The sequence below is a fragment of the Cryptomeria japonica genome, chromosome 1 (genome assembly GCF_030272615.1).
Source record: "Cryptomeria japonica chromosome 1, Sugi_1.0, whole genome shotgun sequence".
NCBI classification, from domain to species: domain Eukaryota; kingdom Viridiplantae; phylum Streptophyta; class Pinopsida; order Cupressales; family Cupressaceae; genus Cryptomeria; species Cryptomeria japonica.
In genome coordinates this window covers 473,775,503-473,788,422 of record NC_081405.1, presented here as the reverse complement: position 1 = coordinate 473,788,422, position 12,920 = coordinate 473,775,503, and positions in this window count along the sequence as shown.

The following is a 12,920-nucleotide window of genomic DNA, read 5'->3' as shown; positions in this document are numbered from 1 at the left end:
GTAGGAAGAGAGATTTGCACAGGAAGGGGTTGGATTTTTGCTTGTTCTTTCTCAAAATAATTTCTCCACAGGACCCAAGGTAGGCCTCATTCTAGGAAGAATCCATGTGGCTTGCTTGTGTTGTGATTTTTGTGTTGTATGTTATGCTTGCATAGTTTAAATGAATATTAGATGAAAATTTAAATTTAAAAATCTGTATATTATTCTAGAAATACTTTCTTCTGCATCTTTCCTTGTTTGTGTAAGGGATATGCTTTGGTTGGGAAATTCAATTTGGAGAAAATGAGTGTCATGTTGGGGAGTAATGACTCTTGTATTTTTTTTTTTATATAAAAATTATTTATGATCTTTAGTGATTCAAATGTAAAAATACATCTATAATTAAATATCATATCTCAACCAACAACTATTCTTCAAGTGTCAAGTATCAACCTAACAAACAAGATTTCCATTCTTATGATTGTCCTAGTTTTGATAGTTCCTATTCTGTTATTCATAACTTTCATTACAAATAATATTTTTCAAATCTCTTCTGTGAAAATGTATAAATCTAGGTGTACTAAAACATATCCAAAATTTAGGGAAATCAAACGGTTCATTTGAAAGTTAAGTTCCCCGTACCGAGACTAATTTTTTGTCAATAAAAAAACTCAAAATAAATAAATAAATAAATAAGTGTTTTATATATGTTATGCATTGGCCACCTCCTTCTCATGCTTGATTGTGGCTTAGAGATAAGGGTCAGACTCATCCTTATGGTTTGGAGGAGATGGGAGAGTATTTGAACTTATATGTTGATTGTGTGAGATGAATTATTTATTTTTTTGTTTGATGAATGTTTGAGTAGGGTAACTAGATACCCTAGGTGGGTGGCTCACTATAGGTTGCAAGGACCCAAAGTGGTTGCTAAGAGATCCTATGAGTGGGTTTAATTCAAGTGATAACCTTTTTAAAATGAACCTGGGTTGGGTTGGGCTATAACACACTAATACAAGATAAATGATTATTTTAGTCCATATAGGCCTGTTGGAGTACCGCAACCATTGTTATAGGCTGGGTGGATCCTTTTGAGAGGGGACCATGGTACATGGTAGGCAGGGTGGATCCCGACATTAAGGCTATATGATGACACCCACCTAGTAGGTGTTCTGGTTCTCTCTCTCTTATGATGTCATTTGATGTTGTTATGTGATATGTGGTTATTGTTGATTGTTTTGGGGAATCATGTCTCATGGCCTTAGTATTGCCCTAGTACTTGCGTGGACCTTGGTTTTATCTCCTAGCATGGGGGAGTGGACCTTTGTGGTTCCATGTGGTTGGGTGGTAAATATTTTTTGAGGTGTGTTCGTGATCTCTTTTGATGATGCTTCTTGATCCTTGGTTGAAGATGTTGAAGACCTTGCTTTTGAACTAGTACATTCAAATATTGTAAAAATTATTTGTAAGCCATGAATGGTCTTATAATAAACATGTAATGTTATGAAAAACATTGTAAAAGGGAGGGTAGTTTATAGGAACTATGATAAGGGATGATTACTTTGTATTTGAAACAATGTTTTTAAAAGTTATATTACCCTTCCTATCCTATCTCTTTATGATCTTATTGTGTTGTTATGAAAATTGAGTAGAAGGCATTAATAGAAACTACAATTGCATTATTATATATGTTGTTATTAAATGAAAAGTATTAATTGCATGGATGTTGTAAATAATAATCAAGGGGAAAATGATGCAAATGATAGTTATTCATTCTATAGTGGGAATGGGATTATGGGAAATAGGATTTTTATGTACTTTTACTTTTGTCTCAAATGAAATGATAAAAGCTTTGTAGCGTATCAAATAGATAGTAAAGTTAATGTGTTATGAAATATTATATCATGCTCAAAAATAAGAAGATCGTTGTATGTTTGTTTTATGCACATTACGTTATGTGTTAAGTTGTTATATCTTTCAATTATGTTGATGAACATTAAAGGGAACTTGCAAGGGCATTAAGTATGTTTACTTTCTAGAATTGGTAGATGTATGTTATATTAAAAAAAAATTGTAGCATATTTTGAAACTTTTGTTCTTGTCCTATCGGGTTCCCTGGCGGGGCATGACAATATTTCTCTTTATTATTTCAATCAATTTCTTCATATAATTAAATAATCATTTTTCCTAGAATTTTGCATTATTCAAATTTCAAAATTCAAAATTCAAAATTCCCCTCCTAGATCTCATTTGAATTACATAAATTTAGAGGTTGAATTTACAAAAACCCTAATTTATAAGTTAATTTGTGGATTACATCTAGATTCACTTCTTTCATTGCAAGTTTCCTTTTCTTGATTGGGAAAAATGTCAAATTTCTTTGTTACAAGAGGAGGTTATTAAACTAAAAGGATTTAAGATATATGAAAACTCCCTTTACGAACCTACAAATAATCCCCTCCCAAAATTTCTCTCCCTAAAGAGGACATATTGATGCAAGAAGATATTTTTAACATTTCTCTCAATTATCTCTCTATTTGGGATGAACCATTAGAGGATGGCTTGGATTATTCTCTTAATATGCTCCTCCCTCATGAGAATACCTTAGAGAAAGAGGATGATATTTTGGTAGAAGAAGTTGAAATGACTGAAAATTCTTTTGATAACACATCACCTTCTATTCATTCCAATTGCCTTCCTCCTAGAGATGAAGCATCAATTACATATGATATTCTCTTTCCTATTGATTGTCTTAATCATAAAGATACCTTAGAGAAAGAAGATGATGCTATTTTCCATAATTGTAATGCTCTCTCTCCCAAAAATGAAGACCCTAACAAAGATCAAATCAATAAAATTCATATTGCTAAGAAATAAAAAATTCTTCCTAATTCTCATACAGTGCCTTACACATATAACAATGAGGTGTTTGCTTTATATCACACCTTACGAATTGAAGCACAATATGCTTTCTTAGTTCCTACAATTCTCTCTCCAATTAAAACAAATACACCATCTCCTACTACAGAAGAACTCTTAGAGGACGATTGGGGGTCCTTAGATTTCACACCTTTTTCTAGAAAATCTAAGATGTTGGAATTTGATACTCAAAATGTTTCTCCTAAATCATGTCTAAAAATTGATTGGGCCTCTTTAAAATTCAATCCAATTCCACCTAAGAGAAAACCCCCTCTTGATCCTACACATGGATGTAATGGACAAGTTTTAGGATGTGTGCAACAAAGTCATGAAAGTTGTGAGAAATCACACTTTTCTAGTGAAAAGCTAGGTTTACAACCTCTTGATTTGTCAACAACTCCTCCTCCATTGTCTAGTGAATCCACACATTCTCATTAAAATTTTATGTTACAACAAGAAAATGTATTGTCCAATCTTCTCCATGCCAATTTAATCTCTCTCCTTTTCCCTAAAAGAAGAAGGAAACATAAACAAAATCTTGAAAATTCTTCTTTTTGTAAGTATCATCAAATTCATGGCCATTCTACTAATGAGTGTCAAGATTTGAAAGCAAAAATACAACATTATATTTATCTAGGCATAATAAAAATAACATCTGATGATGAATGGTATATTTCTCATGATCATTTCAAATAACATTCAAGTTCCTATTATGTTGCTCCTCACTATGTGACATTGTTAGCCTACCTATTTGAGGCTCATTGTCATTCATGGTGGTACAATTTCAAGTGCAATCATATTTAGTGATCAACATAATACTCTATTTATTCTTGTCTCTATTCTTGGGGGCAAGAATATTATCTTCTCTCTTCCTAAGGTTTCACTATTTTTATTATGGATGGCATTATTCATAACTTGATGTCCTTTCTTGCATTGAGTTATCCTTCATGCGAGCACATGTTTGTTCCTTGGTTAGGACATATTCCTTTCTTGAAATGATACACCTTTTATGTATGATCTCTACTTAGAGAAGTTTTGTGGTCCTTATTCTATCTCACTCTTTCTCATTGAATATTACCTCTTCTTTTTCATTGCATTTTTCAAAACATGATGCCCTTTCATACATTGAGTTAACCTCATTAACGTACATGTGTGTCCCTTGTCAGGACCTATTCTTTGTTTGAAATGATACGTATCTTATGAATAATCTCTCGTTAGAGGATTGTGTTATTCTTATCATTGTCCTTACACTTGGGGGCAATGATTTATTTATCCTCCTCTCTCTCTCCTCTCTAAGGATCTACTTTTCCTTTGTGGAGTGGTGTTTGTTCATGATTTTGTGTCATTCCTTGTTTGAAGTTATTGTTTGCTCAAGGATTCTTTCTTATACAAGAGGTGTAAGTCCTTGGTGATAACCTCTTCTCTACTTGGAAATGTATATCTATCATAAATTTACCCCTCACATTGGGTCAAAAGTGTGTCATCCTTCATCAAGAATACCTTTCACCTAGCAATAGGAGGAAGGTAGGAATTATTGCTCCCCCTACCTTTCTTTTGGTAGAAGATGTTATGTTTGTTCAAGATAGCTCCTCTTGGAGGTAGATGTATTTTGAGAAAAGATCTTTTCTCCTTTGAGGATCCCCTTTACACTTGTTGCAAGATATCTCTTTTTCAACTACCTTATCCTTTCTTGAAGAGTATTCCATATCTAGCTTGGATTTATGATATTGTTGCTTAAAGGATATCTCCTTGGTGTTGAAGGTATGGTATCCTTGTCTATATCTTCCTTAAGACATCATCATGGAAATATGTTAACATCTTAAGGGGGGGGGGGCACCCACATCGCTCCCTTTGTACCATATTGTACTATACTTTTGCATGTCTTAAACAGGGTGTTCATTCTCGGAACCAGAGTAAAAACTCTTAGAGAGGGATGCTTCACACCCAAAAATAGACGTAGCTTGTTTTAAATGGGGTTACAGATCACCGAAACCAAAGCAAAGACTCTTCAATGAGATGGCCTCAAAACCAAGCTAGTATCTATCTTAAATGGGGTGTCAATTCTTGGAACCAGAGTAAAAACTCTTAGAGTGAGATGCTTCACAATTGAAACTAGATGCAACATTTGATTCACCACTTGGAATTTGCATTTACATTACATGTCTTAAATAGGTTGAAGCACACTCAAAAAAAAAGAAAAGAATCTTACATGAGGGGCTATACACTTGAAACCAAATATCAATTGCACACACGCATGAGGATGGGTGGAACTAGCTAAAAAAAACTAGACTATTGTTACTCTCCTCCCCACATGGATCACCTAGATAAAAATTCTAGGGCCGAGTTTTCCATGTCCTTTTCCCACCATGGATCACCGAGATAAAAAAATCTAGGGGTGAGTAGTCCATGCTCTCTCTCATCATTGTCCTCATGGATCACATGGATAAACACATGTAGCGTGTATTCATGCTCTCTCGTATTCTTCTCATGAACTCATAGTTTTTCTATTGATAGTTCATGGATGATGCTTTCTTTTCTCTTTTATGTGATCACTTGTGTTCATGAGATGGCATTTTTCAAGAATAATATTAGTTGTTGAGACATTTTGATATCGAGGTCTCTTTGACTAGTTGACTTGAGGTCTTGTTTGTTACTCTTAGCTTTTGTTGTGTGTCTTTTTATGTGCCCATGAATTTGTTTGAGTGAGTAAAGATCCTAAGATTGGGGTTTGGTTCCTCAAAATTAGTGATATGTTATACTCCTTATGATCTTTCTCCGCATTCCTCATCTTCTTCATCTCTCTTTCTTCTACTTTATCGTGGTTATTTGCATAATCGTATACTCCTACTAATATGGGGGCTAAATGTGGAATCCTAAAATTGCACCCCTTACAATTTTGATCGCATTTTAGGCCCTCACCTTACCAGTCTCATCCCCATGCTTGATCAAGACCTATTTATGCCTCTTATATGCAACTAAATTTCATTTTTTACCTTGCACTTATCATGGCCACCTTGATCCTGCCCTAAAATAGGGCACAACCAGGGCATGGTTCTCTAATCGCCACTAGGACTAGGGTGTGGTACCTTGGGATCCCTTAAAGGGGACCTATCTCAAATGTGAGCGGGAAATAATCCCCCATATCAGCCTATGTCAGAAAATTAAAACAATTTACGATAGGAAAGTATATAATGAGTTTTTCTCCTCTCATTTGGCATAAGATAATCCATCAATCATAAGGTGAGAGCATGACAAAGTGGAGAAGGCAAGGAGACTACAATCAAGCATCAGGCATTCAAGAATTCATAATCTAGCTTTCCTAAAGGTTGCATATTCCTCATCTATCCATTAGAGCAACATTACATAATTCATTTGCAAGCATGTGTGTGTTAGGGTTTTTTCATGTTCATGCCATTTCATAAAACATATGTGATTACATCTAAGCAAAGAATCATCATCATCTATTGCAGATTCGAAGGTATACCTTTCCATCATTTATTTCAAGTATTTGTAGTATTTATTTCAATGTTGATTCCAACTTGGGGTTTGACTTAGGAAAACCCCTATTCCCAACTCCTTTCTTCTTGTTTCTATGTGTAGGAAGCAAGTGCGCAGTTGTATTTGGGGATGTAAGCTTTATTTGAAGAGATGAAAAAACCCTTTTTGATGCGTGGAAAGTTTGAAGGACCAAGTTGGGGGTGCCCCTATCCAAACATACAGTCCTTGCAAATTTTGCTTGATTTCACAAAGCAACTCTGAATCATCTCAAACTTCTTAGGTCCAGGTGCATGACTAAATCTTGAATCTGTAGCTCACTGTTTCCACTTACTTTGTCTTCAATTTCAGCACTTTATCTATTCAACTTACAAAAGAGGGTCAACCACATTCCAATTTCAACCAATCTACTTAGTATTTAGTCCTTGTATCATTTAGGATTGGATCTAGTAGATTCAACCCCTCTTTTGAATGTAAAGTTTCTCCAAGTGAAAATTGAGCTTAGTAATTTCCCCCTTACAAGTGGTGAATTGGCTTAGCTCCAAATTTTCCACTTTACACTATCCATTCTACTTGTTGCTCTTCTATTATTGCAATTACCGATCGTACTCTAGTTAAACTCTAGGTGATATTGTGAGGAGAAATAGGTTCTTTCCTTCTTAACTGGACTAGTATGGTATTAAACCTTGCCTTGGATGTCTATAGAGCTCGATAAGGAGGTTGATTTTGCACATCTTTGAAAACCTAAATGCTTGCTACACCTTTATTTTTGTAAACTACTTTTACTTTATTGAGTTGTGAGATGGAAGTGAAATTATTTCTGAATTCCAATGACCTTGGTGTCTCATCTCTCATGGGGAGGCCTAATTTACTATGTGCTTCTATGTACTGATTAAGCCTAATTTCCCATTTTATCTTATTTTGCAACAAAGACACACATGCTCTAATCTGAACATCACCAACAAACATATTAAGAAAAGATTGATAGAAATGACCTAAAAGAAAACTGTGTAAATAATATTCACACATTTGGTTTTGATAACCAAGGTCACTATTATAAAAATTTCCAAGAAAATCATCATCATCCCCATATTCAATTTTTCTACTTAGCACCAATTGATTGATTTTCCATTGTAAAAATCTTTCCCTTAAAAACAAGGCATAGACTCCAGGGGGCTTTCTCATAGCCCGAAGTGTTGAAGACGCGCCTACTACTTGTTCTAGTCTATGAGTGGAATCATTTTTTTGTTTTTCTCTCTTCAAGATACTTAGTCAATTCAATATTTTTGTTTATACCTCATGGAAGTCAAGGAAATATACCTAGGAGGAGAAGATGAAGTCAAGGCTTCATGATCATGAGGATGAACAATTTGGATTTTCAATTGACTTTATTTTTGTTTTAATTGCTCTTTCAATTTCTTTAATTCTTTAGCATCACCCAATGCTTGAGCATTAGCTTGGTGGAGAACCTCCTCTATTTCCATCGTTTATTTCTTCAATTTATCTTCTTTTTCATCTACCTCTTTTTGAATTCACTCTTTTTGTTGAGTAACCTTTTGTAGTTCTTAATTTTTTTGTCTTAAACTTTCCTCAAGGAACCACATTTTTCCTTTGGCTTCAGTAATTTTTGCTTCCACTCTGGATAATGCCATTAATTTTATTAGCTCCTCATCCCCCTCCATTCTTCCCTTATCTTTTTTCTCTATGACATCCTATTGAACTATAACTTTGTTAGATTTGTGTGAATTTTGTCATTGATATTAAACCCTGTGATTTGGTTAGGACTGGTTGTAGCATGTTGATCAATACTGGAAGTCAGGTATGTATGTGATGTTGAGCAACATTGGAACATACGTATGTATGTGATATTGAGAAGTGAGGTATGTTGTGGAATTTGTGGCATTTATATCTTGAAGTTGGAAGTTGTTACACTTAGAGTTTGTGTTTATGGGTCCATGTTTATGGGTTCGACAAACCTTATTTTTTTCTAGTAATTGAAGCATATAGAAGATTAATGAAGGCTAACTTGGTTACCATATTTTGGTTGAGGTATGTTTGATTAGCGTGTTGATTTGAGCAATGCATTATTTGTATAAAGATTTTGTGCTTGGTCAAAATATTATCTTGGTGTATGTGCTTATTGATATGTGTGTGTGTGTGAGGTGCACAAGGAAAAGAAAGTGAATGTATGTGAGTAGTAAAGTATGAGGTGAGAGTGAAGGTGTGTATAGGTGTGGAAAGTGTGAGTGTAGTAAAAGTGTTGCAGGAATCCTTTACCGGATCTGCTACAAGCAGTTGTGTTGAGAGATTGAAGACATTGTTCTAGTAGTCCCTTACCGAATCTATTGCAAGTAGTTTGATTGATACATTGAAGATAGAGTTGAAGTAATCCCTGGCCGAATCTTCAGCAAGCAATTGTGTTGATAGGTTGGATAAAGTGTTGCGTAGATCCCTTACCGGATCTATTGTAAGTTGTTGTTTTGATATCTGATCTTATCTTGGAACTGACCTCATGCATTTGGAGATGCAATTTTCTTTATTTCACTTATTTCTATTGTAGTGAGCATTTCGACAGTGAGCCGTGTTGTATTCTGACAATGGGTTGTATTGTAATCAAGCAGTGAGCCATTTGGCAGTGAGCTATCCTTTTGTAAACATCATATAAATAGTTATATTTTCTTGAGAGTTAACCCTCTTTGTGGTTTTTCTCATTTGGATTTTCCATGTATAAAATTATGGTGTCTATCTTTTGATTATGTTTTTCATTTATTCTGCATTTGTTGTTTCATGTTGATGAGATTAATTGATAAGGTTAAAATTACTAAAAGTTTTTATTTCTATGGGAATACCAATTCACACCCCTCTCAGTATTTCAGTTCATTCATCCATTATACAATTGGTATCAGAGTTGGTCCTTTATTTTCTAGCTTAACCACTTGAGGGAGATCCTTGTTGCTTGAATCATGGCATTGATGAGTATGGATAGAGAATATTATCGAGATGAAGAATTGAAGATAGCCCTTGAAGATCTGGAAAGTGTGGAATTTGAGAATGAGAAATTGAAAGAGAATGTAAAGGTAGCGAATGAATGTGTGTAGAAGATGAGAGAATAAATCCAGAAGTTCAAGTTGAGACATAAGGAAGTTAAAAATCAATTAAAGTAGGCAAATGAAACCGTTAAAAATATGATGCTAAAAATTGAGAAAAAGAACAAAGAGGAAGAAACTCAAAGAGATTCAATTAAGCTAAATATTGAAGAATGTGAAAAGCCAGAACAAGAAGTGAAGAAGCTAAAGATAGAAACTAAAGTTTATGAAAGCAACAAACTACTAGATGACTTGATTGACATCTAGAAATAGAAAAGACTAGATAGGATTTGAAATCAATGATTATTTAAATCTGAAATACAAAGACAAAGGCAAGGAAGTTAAGGTGGAAGAAGAGAAGAAACTTGAAGTTGCAAGAAAAATCCAGAATCAGAGATACAACAACTGAATACACAAAGGTACCCATCATTTAAAGGTTATTGTTTTCAATGCAATAAATTTGGTCATAAGGCTATAGAATGTAGAAGCATGAAGGAACTAAGCACTCAATGTTTTAATTGCAAGAAGTTTGGTCATAAGGCAAATTACTATAGGAATCATGGTATGAATTAGAATTGTTATCTGGTTGAAATGAATGGGATGAATATTATAGGACATTTCATGGCTATTGTCATCTATGCAAAGGTTATGATCATAAAGCTAATCAGTGTATATCTAGAATACACTCAGTGAATTCAATGTAGAGGAACATCAAATGTTATAAGTGCAAACAAACTAGACATTATGATAGTAAGTGCAGAAATGTGGTTGTAGTGGAGAATTCTATGCAGAAGAATGTGGTCAAGACTTGTGAATCTAATAAAAAGGAATTCATCGTATGGAGAAAGAAGGAGGTGAATAATGAAAAGGAATTCATCGTATGGAGAAAGAAGGAGGTGAATAATGCAAGCAAACCTAGTGTACCGTAATCTGGTGCAAGCACCTCTTCCTCCAGTAACTAAACTTGTTACTTTATCTCAGGGGGGAATTCTCAAGGAAAATCATTCGACCCCCCTCTCCAAAGTAGTTCATATTGTGGGTTCAGCATGACTATGTTAGATATGCAATTTGGTAAATTAATAAAGATGCTAACATCATTGACAAGACACTATTTTTGGCAGTAAACACTAGATGTGATTGGAAAGATAAATATACAACTTTGAGATCATTTTCTACATTATGCGAAGAAAGGAATCTAAGGAGTAGATAAGAAATTGGAGAATAGAAGCAAATAAAGAGTTCACATCAAGGAATCCAAGATGATCATCAGGGAATGGAGCAATAGAGATCTTAAATATCTAGAAAAGTTATGATTGGATGAATTTGATACTAAAAAGATTAGGAAAATGGAAAGCAATTTAAAAGACACATAATTAAAAGAGATTAAAGAGTTAGGGTAGAAAGGACTAGATCTATGGAGTGAATTTCCATGGCTTGATAATGAATATTTGATCAAGCTTATCCTAAGTCGAGTACAGAATAATTGGATCATGTTGGAGAAATTCTATCCAATCACTAAATATATCATTTTAGTAATTACTAGGCTATGTGACAAATGAATTGTTCTAGTAAAGTAGATTGTGAAGAACAAGGAATTTGAAACCCTAACTAGGCTATGGGAGATCAAAGAGCATTGTTGATTGACATAATTGTTAATCTTGTGGTAAGGTATGTTGCATACAATATCTCTTACAAAATTTAATTCAAAAATAGGGAAGGTTCTACCTCAAATATTGTTGTAATTGTTGCGCATAAGCTTGTTATGGAAGATGGCATTTCAATTTATGTGAATTATTGAAGAATTAGTTATTAGAGAACATTAAACATAGAATCAAAGCTACCCCTTCTAGTTTGGATCTTTTCTTATATGCTTAGCAATGTATTTTCTTAGGTCTCTGCCATTGAAAGAAATTGTGTTATCAAAGTCGCAAGTTCTTGTTGCAAAGTAGATCTATCAGTATCTAAATTGCTTGGAAAAGAAAGATAAAGCATGTGAAGATTACTTTAAGGAATTTTAGGAGGTTTGGAGTATTAATCCAGTGTCCCCTATTACCAACTCTACTAAGGAGAGTCTCACCTTGGGAAAGAGGAAAGTGAAGGATACTGTGTTTTCTAGTTCTCTAGAACTTGAGAAGTAGAAGAAATACTGAAAATAGGAAGATGTCATTGAAATAGATGATCTAAAATCTCCTTTGGCTGAAGAAAAGCTAATTATTATGGAGCAAAGAGAAGATGTTTTAGAGATATAAACATATGATATGCAGATCATGTTAGAGAGATGCAATGATTCTTAGAGGACTTTGATAGAATGCATTCATGAAATGAAGGATTGTATTGATAGCGCTAGTAGAGTATACAGGTTTTGTCTCGAATTATCCGTTGTGATGGAAAACTTCAAGGTGAAAGTTGAATCAATCGAATCTAAACTAAACTCTATCGACAAAGAATTTGATTTTTTGAGTGATAAATATGGTAGTTAAAGGAAAAAGGTAGGCTCTTTGCAAGATGAGTTGTTATCAGTTCAAAGACAAAAAGAAGACATTGTGAATATTTTCTAGAAAGTGAAAGAAATTGTTGAAGCCAAATTAGAACATTTTTCAGGACTTCTTAAAGATGTAGAAGAATACTAACAGAATCTGTCCATTTTGGACAACTCATCTCATGTTATTGATCCATTGGTTGAAACTAGAAGCATATTAGTTAGTATTAAACTAGCAATACATTCCTGGAAGGTTTTTCTTTCAGAACTTAAAGAGAAATACAAGTGGATTTTTCAGAAGAAGAGTAGGTAAGAATTCCTTTTGGTTGATAAATAATTTTGATATCCTTTTTTGTTGTTGATTGAAGGAACCCTTTGTCCTTGATGTCAAAGGGGGACAAAGGTAAATGGAAAAGGAGAAATGGATAGATATGAGTGATATGAGTAGGGGGAGATACATGATGCAAATATGAATGCAGACATATTTTTATTTTTGAGATTTTTCTTTTTCAAATGTTTTGCCATCAATGACAAAGGGGGAGATTGTTAGATTTGTGTGAATGTTGTCATTAATGTCAAACCTTGTGATCCGGTTAGGACAAGATGTGGAATGTTGAGAAATGGTGGAAGTTAGGTTTGTATGTGATGGTGAGAAACAATGGAAGATAGGTATGTACGTGATATGGAGCAGTGAGGTATGTATGGTTTACAAAGAGTATTTTCTGGAAGATCCTTTGCTCCAGAATCTAGTGTTTTGCTAGTCATGGTTTGTATCAAGTGTTGGTATTAGTTATGACAGTTGAATCATTACCCATATGTTAGTATTCCAATATGATATATGAATCCTATGCTCCAAAATCTATGACACTCGTATCCTGAAGATGGAAGTTGTTATGCTTGGAGTTTGTGTTTATGGGTCCATGTCTATTGGTTCAATAGACCTTTATTTTGTTTTGGTAAGTGAA